Below are 10762 nucleotides of genomic sequence, written 5' to 3' on the forward strand. Positions count from 1 at the left end.
TCAGCTAGCCCGGCCTTATAACCTAGGCAATGAGCGGATAAAATTGTCCCCTCCTTTTCTGCTACTATCCAGATAGGGATCAAAGAGTCAATCATTCGTTGCGAATGTCTTACCTTAGTGAGGCAGCGTTGCGTGACCGAAACATCACGGCTGCGGGGAGACTAGTCTTACCTTAGCTAACACAACAAATATGTTTGCGATTATGTGACCTTTTACGCAGGTTATGAATCCCGAAACCATCTGATTGTTGGCTTCCAGGCTTCGGAAAGCCTTAAACTGTTGTTGCGTGTAGAAGCTCATCTCCAAAACCAGATAGAAAAGGAGATCTGTAGATTCAACTGGAGGCAAGCAGTCTGGTTGAAAATTCTTACTCTAAATATGGACGAGATAGATCCCAATCGCCGAAATTTTTTCCAAATAACGCTGCCTTACCCGTGGTTCTAGCTTCTTGGCGCACTCAGAAAGAGGAGGATGGATAATGATATCAGTATTGGCACTTAATTTTGCTTCCGTTGCTGTAGTCATTTTTACGGGCAGAAATTGTTGATGTGCTTATTATTTGCATATATTACCCTGCATGTATTACCCTGGGTTATACACAAATATGGTGACCGGAAATGATGTGACGTCACGTGAAAACGATCTCTTGGTCTGCAGTAATTAAATCTATGAGATTTGTCAAATTTAGCTACATTTAAAACACTTCTATTATTAAAAGCCTATTGAAATAAAAATTTTTAGGCATATTAATGTTGCACTACTCTAGATTTTGTGGAATAAGTTAGAATCTTTGTTAAATCATCAATATTCAATAAAACAACAGCTATAATTAATAGAAAACTTTTCCTAAATATTTAGGGCGCTCCGGCACTTGGAGAATTTATAGAAGCTCGGAAATCTCCCCAAGAAGGCAATCGGTTCTTTTTCAATAAAGAGTAAGTACAGAACAGAAACGCCGACACTCTTGGTGTTGCCTACTTTCAGAAAGTGTGTGACTTTTATAATAGTCATTATACTAGAGGAGAACTGTTCATGGAGTACGTAAAGGATTGCTATTTCACCAGGACAGAGCAACAGTGCCAATTTTGTCAAAATAATCTTTGGACAAGCACTGAGAAGTTCAAGGGGATTCCTGCTCCATATCCAGATACTACTAAACTGCCAAAGTTCAAATATAAAGATATCTTTGAAACACCCCTTTATAGAGATGAGGTAAACAAAATTTTTCGTACTATGGAGGACTTCCTTCCAAGAGCCCAACTGAGGATAGAGTTTTCTGCTGGCACAGTTTGTCTAGAAGACCCAAATAGCATCAAAAAATTTTCCGAGAAATATATTGTTGAAGAAGATCATATAAGATCTTACATAAACCATCTTTTGTGTCTTCAAAGGGCCAAAGATATCCGAACAAATCAAAGAAAACGGGATAAAGCCAAAGTAAAGAACAAATCATACGAAGATTATGACTGGATAGAGTTATCCTTATCTCGCGACACTTCAAAGAAACTAACTGTTAAAGAACTTGAAAAATATTTAACCTTTCATAAACTATCATTAAATGGTCTGAAGAATGACAAAATTACTCGGATAATAGCACATATCAACTTTTCAACTAACGGCTCCAACATGCATTCACAGTATAAGAGTGTTTTTCAGAATGACCACCAAGATGAAACAGAGAAAGGATATGGTGAAGATGATGAAGAAGACATTGAAGACTGATGATAGTGATGACAAAATACTCGCTGTTTTTGGAAGTGACTCTGAAGATGAAGATTCTCATGAAGAAAGTGGTAAAGACGAGTCTGATGATTTTTTTTATGTTTGAAGCGGACGGTCAGGCTCCCGTGAGGGCGGTGCAATGCCTGCCGACCATCATGTCTACTCCAACCCATGGCTACAGTGCAAGGCCTTAGGGTTGGGACCTCAACAGACGAGGGACACCAGTCCCTCAGACACCCCAACTTCGCTGGGGAATCGAACCCCACCTCACCTAAAAATTACACACTCACTCCAAAAATTAAACTCACACACTCAAACCATTCTTAATCAATACTTATAACATTCTAATATATACATTATGTATTGGACGAAAACTTCCTTGAAACGGCTGAGTAGGCAAGTTGGAAGACGCTTCCGTTCAGGCCTTTAAATCTGGGGTCGAGGAACCAATCACGTTTCTTATGTTCAGGCTGTCGAGTGCTAAGAAAAAACTCCCTGACAAGAGCCAAGTTATCATCAGTGAAGTGAAGGAACCGCGGATCTTGACGTAAAAAGTTGACATTGGAGGCGGCAGGCTTCAGCTCTGGAGGTTTCGAGGAGCGGACAGACATCTCTTTGGCTGCTAGTACAGCACCTCGTGGAAGGGGGTGTACAGCCTTCTTCGAGGTACTCTCGAAGGACGTAGCTGAAACCGTGGGAGCAATAATGTCCCTCCTACCAGGACGTTTACGAGTGACAGTGGTCCACTCTATGTCGTCACTGGCTGGAACAGAAGAGCTGCCTTCCGCAACGACTTCCTCAATCACAGGATTGCTGTTAGAATCTGGCATTTCAGATTCGACAATCTCAGCCCAATTATTGGCATTAACTAATTCGTTATTTTCTTTAACTAATTCATTATTGTCTTTACCTAATACATTATTTTCTTTAACTAATTCAATATTAACAGGAGCTGATGTCACGCCAGACGCCAAGACAGTATCGGCGGTACCCGCCGACCCGCTTGCATCTTCCGCAGCAGCATCAGAAGGAGCAACTTCATTAGAGGCTGCAGAGACCTGAGGACCCCATGGCGTGGGACACTTGCGAGCAAGATGGCCCTGCTGACCGCAGTGGAAACACTTGCCCTTAAGAGGGCAGCTGGACGCCTTATGTCCGATTTTGTGACATAGGTCACAACGTAGAGGTTGCCCTTTATACCAGATTTTACATTTCACTCCGGCCACAGAAATAAACCGCGGAATCTCTTTCGATATTATCATGCGCACAAGGCGCGAACCAGTAGACACAGAAGGTCTTCCGGGCCAAACTTGCAGCCTGACGTCTTTTACCTCGCCATAGCCCGAAAGGGTTGGAACCCTCAAAAGGGAACCAAGACACAACGACAGTAGATACCATGGGAGGCGGGGGAGGAGGTTGTACTATCTCACACTCAACCCCGCCCAGCACCACAGAGGCCTGTTCCTCAAAAAAAGCCTTAGCCGCATTGTCCCCTACAGCAAACGTCACACGCGCGACACCGCCGGGACACTCCTGGATTGCAACAACACTTGATTGAGACTCAACCTTAAAGTAATTGTCAATGTAGCCAATTACAGTCGCTCGCGAAGTCCCCTCAGGGAAATCGCAGCACCGAATATCAATTGTCCTTTGCAGGAGAACCATAGCAAAGACAGCTCGGACCGACCCAAAAGAGCCCAAAAAGGGATGGGTGGCCGAAAACACAGAAAGAGAAAAAAGAGCCGCCTGCCCAAGAGGGAAAGGCCACAAGTTTTCCCTCCCGGCAGGTACTCACTTAACTGACACTTAACCTCCACTCAAAAACCACCAACAACACACTCCAAACCACAAGGGTAAGAAGTCGATACTCACCAACAAGCAAAAGCCCGCGTCTGATGATATGAATGTGCATCAGGTATATCAAGGATCCGCAGTAACCTCTCGATCTGGTTGACAGTGCAGGCCTAGTAGTAGATATCAAGACTTCCTTGCATAGGTACATTGATAAAAAATGAACCTTATTGTTACATTTTAAAATTTTATGGTGTTGGTATGGGTAGGGGGGAGTGGAAATTTTTTCAAGAGTTGAGGTCAGGGTGTTGAAAATTGTTTTTGGTAATAAAAAAATTCCACCTGCCCCCCTCCCCCGCTCTGTCAACATTATGAATGCAGCCTAATGCAACAATCTGATTGGAGTGAGCCGTGACATACCCTAATGCAACAATCTGGTTGGTGAGAGTAACATACCACTCGATATGCTCAAAAATATCTCAAAAATTAGTCACTCAAAGTGTCCCATCTCAACCCGCTTATCCAAAATTATTTGGATATATCAACAAAGTTGAAATGTTAAATTGGCCACCGTAATGATTACAAAAGCTGACGTTTCGAGCGTTAGCCCTTCGTCGTCGCTCCGACGAAGGGCTAACGCTCGAAACGTCAGCTTTTGTAATCATTACGGTGGCCAATTTACCATTTCAACTTTGTTGATATATCCAAATTATTTCGTTACTCCCACCGACGCAGCCCCAAACAGTTTCTTTCGAAACTATCAGCCTTTATCCAAAATTATAACTGTTGCATGCGTAGTTAGTTTTCCTGCGTTCCCTCTGCGTGGAAAGCTTGGTTACCAAGTTGTTGTTTGGCTGCTACTTGAAGAAATACGTGGGTGTACGACTTCTCTTCTGAAATTGGAAGGGCTGTTAACGGTGAAGAAGTCAAACTGTCTGTGAACTTGAGGCTACTTGGTTAAAATTTCCTTGTTTTCTAACGATGGAGTTACCTGAAATATAATCCCGTGTTAGAGGACAATATATTGGCATCCACCGAACATCACTTGTTTGATGGACATTGCATCAGATCCTTTAGTTAAAGAAATAGTTTGGACGAGATAAGAAATGTTTTCGTTGTCTATGTGAGTACTGATATTGTGTTTACACCAGCTATGGTCAATTTGAAAGGAAAAATTCCTAAAGAAGAGTGTCTGCTAGGTGAAGCTCAGCTTGCAGAAAGTGTGAACAAAGACACTTGAGATTTCACCCATGGAAATCATTGACGGGCAACCAATGTCTGAAGTAGACGGCCAATCAGCTGAGGCACACTCTTCTGCCATCAGTATTGAAACAGAGTTTACTCATGAGAAAGATTTTATTGTCTTTACACTGTCACTTGGTGCAAAACCAGAACAGGTGTCCGCTGCAAATGATTCAGAGAATAAAGTTTGTTCTTCTAGTGTGAACAGTGGGAATAGCGCTGCGGCTGAGGAAGGTTTTGATGAAATGAGATGGTCATGTTCAGATGATTTAAAATCACAGCAAGGTTTTGCAGAGAATACATCTTGTCTTAGTGAATGGGAAAATGTTGATACTATGAACAAGTCGTCAGGAAATTTGTTGGTGAAGAAGGAAGAGGAAATACTACCTGAAGTAACGGCTTCTTTCAGAGAAGATTTTTCACTTGATTTACAAGCTCCTTCTTCAAGTTATTCACCTGAAGAATATTCCAATGATTTGAGATTATCCTTGTCATCTTCACCGACAAATGAAGTGTCTAACATTGATGATGTGTTAGCTTGTGTAGCAAGTGGAAAACAGCCTTTTCCTGATATTTATCAAGCAACTGATGATATTGATATACAAGTTTTGAGAAGAGTAGTATCCACACTGACTGAAACATCAATAGAAAGACACTGTAGTTATCTTGGAGCTGACAAGGAAACTGGAGACACCTCAACAACAACTTCTAAATTGTTAGCCTTAGCAGGCAATGAGGAAGATCGCAAGAAAAATAAAAAATACTCAGAGGAAGATATATCAGATAGAATGTCTGCTAATGAAGAAGACAAAACAAATGAGGAGCCTGTGTCAGATTCTGAACATCTTGATTTGAGCCAGAATGGAGACTGTAGCTGGTTGGGAGAAACAGCTGGCATTTCTAAGTCACTAACAATAGACAAGGAAGGTACAGAATCTCTATGTGAAGATACTCTTGCTGTCTCGGTGGGTACGCAGAAAGATGTCACTCTTGAAAAGAAGAAGGAGACTCCATCTGGTTGTAGAAATCTTGATCAACCTAATAAGATCCAAATCATAGAAGTCAAGGACAACCCTTATGAAACTCCCCTTCACTTGTGTAAGTATGAATTTCCTTTGCATTATGATCCTCAGGTTCTGGTAGTCAGTGCAATATTATTCATCTTGAAAATTATGTAAAGCTAACAAGTAACAGAAACTGGGATTATGCAAAAGCAACAAACATCTACATGGGGCACTTCTAGTGTGGTAGTTATGACCTCTTCAAAGAGAATATTTGTTTGCAGTAAATGCACCTAAATTTACCACCAAGACAAGAAATCCTTCCATGTCAAAAACCCATTCAGATGCATTTTTCTCTAACTAGGCATATTAGAAAAGTGGATTTAAACTGCCTAAACTCAATCATATTTTGCACTGTATCCCATTCGTGTTATTCAACTACCGGTATCCTTTCCTATGATTAGTCTCTCTAAATCCTTGACCAGAACCCAAAATTCTAGATCATGAGTATATTTCAAGGGCTGTATTTAACCCAGCTGTTTCTCATCTATTCTGACCTTTGATAAAGCAAATCAAACTGCATCTGTTTTTTTCCTGCCTAAGCTAGTTAACCTTAAGCTTCTCTGGCCTGTGCAGCCATTTTATTGGAGACACCTGGCTAGAAAGGTACACTGGGTGTGCATTGACAAGGCTTAGGGAAAATATTGAATTTCAACTTGTTATTTTTAATCTCCTTTACAACTTAATAAGTTTTCTTTTTGTCTGTTTGACTAGAAAGGTGTATTAAATATTTTGACACACTTGATTTGAACACTACAGAGATGTCATTATTTAGATTGGCCAGGTTGTCATTTGATTGATTGTTCGCAATCCTGTTTGTACCTGAGGTACCTTGAAAATGAGTATTCTTTTTGTTTTGTTCAATTACAAACTACTTTAGGTTTCAGTGATTGAAAGGTGGACTACTACTTGGTTAAAAAATTTTTGAGCATGACAAAATTAAGTTTCTGTTTTCTATTGTGTTGCCCATTGAAAAGCTTTTGGGAAAAATCTCTGTAACTGCTAGAAGGAGACTTAGCTGAGTTAGTATTATGCAGGACTAATTTTATACATAACACAGGATTTGTCATGTTTTATTGTAAGTTTGCACAGCAGTACTGTGGCGTATTATTCACAGGTTGAATTCCTGACAATTCTATTGTTATCTTAGTTTCAAACCTTAAATTGAGGCATTAAATTTTGGAAGAGCAGTTTTGATGAGCTGTAAGCTAAAGTTGCAAGGTCAAAATAATTATTTGCACTCGAGATTGTCTTTTTGCCCTTTTTTTGTAAACAAATTGTGAAAACTTTTCATGATCTATAAAACATATTTTTTTTCTTTTATAGGTCTGCACACATTTTTGTGCGAATCCTCCTGTCGTTTAAGACATCATGAACTGATTCAGCTGTTGTGTGCTACACCTGACCATCGAAGTGTTAAAGTACCCTCAGTGGAAAGTAAATCATTACTAAATTTCAGAAACTATCTGAATGATAATTTGTGGCATATCCATCGTGATATCCCAGAGCCATCATCAAAACTGCGTTTTCCAATCGTTCACCTTGCCTGTCTTCTTGGTAAATACAAGGCGTTAGAAGAACTGTCCAAAATTGGTTTTGACCCTGTGATCCAGACATCAGAAACCAGAGAGACGCCTTTACATATGGTTATGCGGTTAATCCGTCATTTTGAAGGAACTATGCACAATCTCTTTCTGTCTAATGCTGTTGTAAACATTTTTAAGACTTTGAGTCGCACAACCCCTGTAAAGGTCTTGTTGTCAATGAAAGATTGCAGAGGAAACACAGCTTTTCATTCCTTAGCGGAAATGATGGGCCAGGGAAAGCTTCCCTTGCCGGCTGCAATGCTTCTTGTGTATGTGTTCAGAGTTTTCGTCCATTTTCAGCTGAAAGAACTAAGTTCTTCAGAGGCTCGGTCGGCATTGTGGACTTCTTTAAAGAAGAGAAACGACAGTGGGCAATCTGTTGAGTCATTACTCATGAGAAGTCTGCATGGCGCACCACTGTTGAAGTTCCTCCAACATTTATGTGATACAAGGGAGTCATCCCCCACTCTGCTGGAGGGCCAGGGGAGTGCAAAGGGTAAGTCTCATGTGGAAGGGCGTGGCCAAGTGGGTGGCGTCTTAACCCGTGATACGCTTGTCCTCCGTTCGAGTTGTCCAGCTCGGTTGTCTTGACTTGAGGATGGGAGAGTGACCCAAAATTAATGTAAGGGGGTAAGGGGGGGGGGGAAGAGTGAAGATGTATGCTGAAACCAGTCTCTAAGGGGAGAAGAGGGTGAAGATGTATGCTGAATCCAGTCTCTAAGAGGGGGGGAGAGGGGGAGAGGGTGAAGGTGTATACTGAAATCATCCAGTCTCTAAAGGGGAGAGAGGGTGAAGATGTATGCTGAATCTAGTCTCTAAGAGGGGCAGAGGGTGAAGATGTATACTGAATCCAGTCTCTAAGGGAGGGAGAGGGTGAAGATGTATGCTGAATCCAGTCTCTAACAGGGGGAGGGTGAAGATGTATGCTGAATCCAGTCTCTAAGAGGGGGGCAGAGGGTGAAGATGTATGCTGAATCCATTGTCTATGGGGGGGAGAGGGTGAAGATGTATGCGGAAATAATCCAGTCTCTAAGGGGGGGAAGGGTGAAGATGTATGCTGAATCCAGTCTCTAAGAGGGCGAAGATGTATGCTGAAATCATCCAGTCTCTAAGGGGGGGAGAGGGTGAAGATCTATGCTGAATTCAGTCTCTAAGGGGGGGAGAGAGTGAAGATGTCTGCTGAATCCAGTCTCTTAGGGGGTTAGGGTGAAGATGTATGCTAAATCCAGTCTCTAAGGAGGGGAGAAGGTGAAGATGTCTGCTGAATCCAGTCTCTAAGGGGGGGAGAGGGTGAAGATGTGTGCTAAATCCAGTCTCTCAGGGGGTTAGGTTGAAGATGAATGCTGAATCCAGTCTCTAAGGGGGGGAGAGGGTGAGGATGTATGCTTAATCCAGTCTCTAAGGGGGGGAGACAGTGAAGATGTGTGCTGAATCCAGTCTCTAAGGGGGAGGGGGGAGAGAGAGTGAAGATGGATGCTGAATCCAGTCTCTAAGTGGGGGGAGAGTGAAGATTTATGCTGAATCCAGTCTCTAAGGGGGGGAGAGGGTGAAGATGTGTGCTGAATCCAGTCTTTAAGGGGGAGAGAGGGTGAAGATGTATGCTGAGTCCAGTCTTTAAGAGGCGGGGGGAGAGGGTGAAGATTTATGCTGAATCCAGTCTCTGAGAGGGTGAAGATGTATGCTGAAATCATCCAGTCTCTAAGGGGGGGAGAGGGTGAAAATGTATGCTGAATCCAGTCTCTAAGTGGGAGAGAGTGAAGATTTATGCTTAATCCAGTCTCTAAGGGGGGGGGAGGGTGAAGATGTATGCTGAATCCAGTCTTTAAAGCGGGGGAGAGGGTGAAGATGTATGCTGAGTCCAGTCTCTAAGAGGGGGGGGAGAGGGTGAAGATGTATGCTGAATCCAGTCTCTGAGAGGGTGAAGATGTATGCTGAAATCATCCAGTCTCTAAGGGGGGGGGGGAGAGGGTGAAAATGTATGCTGAATCTAGTCCCTAAGGAGAGGAGAGGGTGAAGATGTCTGCTGAATCCAGTCTCTAAGGGGGGGAGAGGGTGAAGATGTGTGCTGAATCCAGTCTCCAAGGGGGGAGAGGGTGAAGATGTATGCTGAATCCAGTCTCGAAGGGCGGGAGAGAGAGTGAAGATCTATGCTGAACCCAGTCTCTAAGGGGGAGGAGAGGGTGAAGATGTATGTTGAATCCAGTCTTTAAGGAGGGAGAGAGTGAAGATGTATGCTGAATCCAGTCTCTAAGGGGGGGAGAGAGTGAATATGTATGTTGAATCCAGTCTGTGAGGTGGGGAGAGGGTAAAGATGTATGCTGAATCTAGTCTCTAAGTTGGGGGGGAGAGTGAAGATGTATGCTGAATCCAGTCTCTAAGGGGGGGGGGGAGGATAAAGATGTATGCTGAATCCAGTCTCCTAGCTCTCTTCTATCTGGACTTCATTTATCTCAGACTAGGTGAACCGAAGTGCGGCTTCCTGAGTGGTAAAACGGGATGGGGAGATGCTGGACATAAGGTCGATTTCTCATCGTTATATTTTATTCCCAGTAAATGGTGGGCACATACAGAAAGAAGGATGCGTGGAAGCTGAGTCAGATAAAAACTCGCCTGGACTTCTGAAAGAAAACCAAGGGTCACTTATATCTCCAAAGAGCAGCACAACCACTGACCCTACAAAACACTCGCACGCTCATTTACTGAGCGGAACGGAACATGAAAGTATAGTGGACTTTATTCTTTCGTCTCAGTGGGCAATCAGCAACTCAGACAAAAGAACCATTTTGGCGCAATTCCGTGCGGAGTACGATGCAAGACTCAAGTCGATGGAGAAAAGGGTTTCAGACGTGAAGCAGCAGTTACCACAGACGCTACGACAACTTAAATTAAAACGAAAGAATTTGGAGAAAGAAGCTCGTAGAGCTAAATCGAGAATAACTTGGAGTACAGGAGCAATGCGGAAAGCCATTGACAAAAGGAATAAACAGCGACGAGAGTGTAACAAGATTAATGCAACACTCAGTTTGGTCCATGAACTCAAGAAAGCTATTGATGGGTAAAATTACTTGTCCATAGTCATCTGGTTTAAGTTTTAAAACTTAGAATCTACGTCCAAATTTGTCACACCAGAACTCAAAACTTCCAGCCCTTTTCTATCCTCGTCGAAAGACTTAACAGCTCTAAAACATATAATATCGTCCAAGAGAAGATCTACGCAAGGAAATATGCTTTGAGATGTAAAATTTCATTGTTTTATACAAGAAGTAGATAATTTTTTGCGTGTTACGTAGCAGCTTTCTTTGCAGACCAAGCATAAAGAAATTTAATTGTGTAATCGCGAAATTATTGCAGTGGACGGGA

General features: G+C 42.5%; 1 non-coding gene across 1 annotated transcript; it reads left to right on the forward strand.

The window, feature by feature from the left end:
• Window positions 1–4594: 4594 nt before the first annotated feature.
• On the forward strand, window positions 4595–10609 carry LOC111328037 (uncharacterized; the record flags this gene model as incomplete). The annotated part of the gene is made up of 3 exons (XR_015996385.1): window positions 4595–5853; window positions 7143–7898; window positions 9953–10609. It is a non-coding gene; the product is annotated as an uncharacterized LOC111328037 (transcript).
• Between the last annotated feature and the right edge of the window lie 153 nt (window positions 10610–10762).

This window comes from Stylophora pistillata, chromosome 2, assembly GCF_964205215.1.
Source record: "Stylophora pistillata chromosome 2, jaStyPist1.2, whole genome shotgun sequence".
Taxonomy (NCBI): Eukaryota; Metazoa; Cnidaria; class Anthozoa; order Scleractinia; family Pocilloporidae; genus Stylophora; species Stylophora pistillata.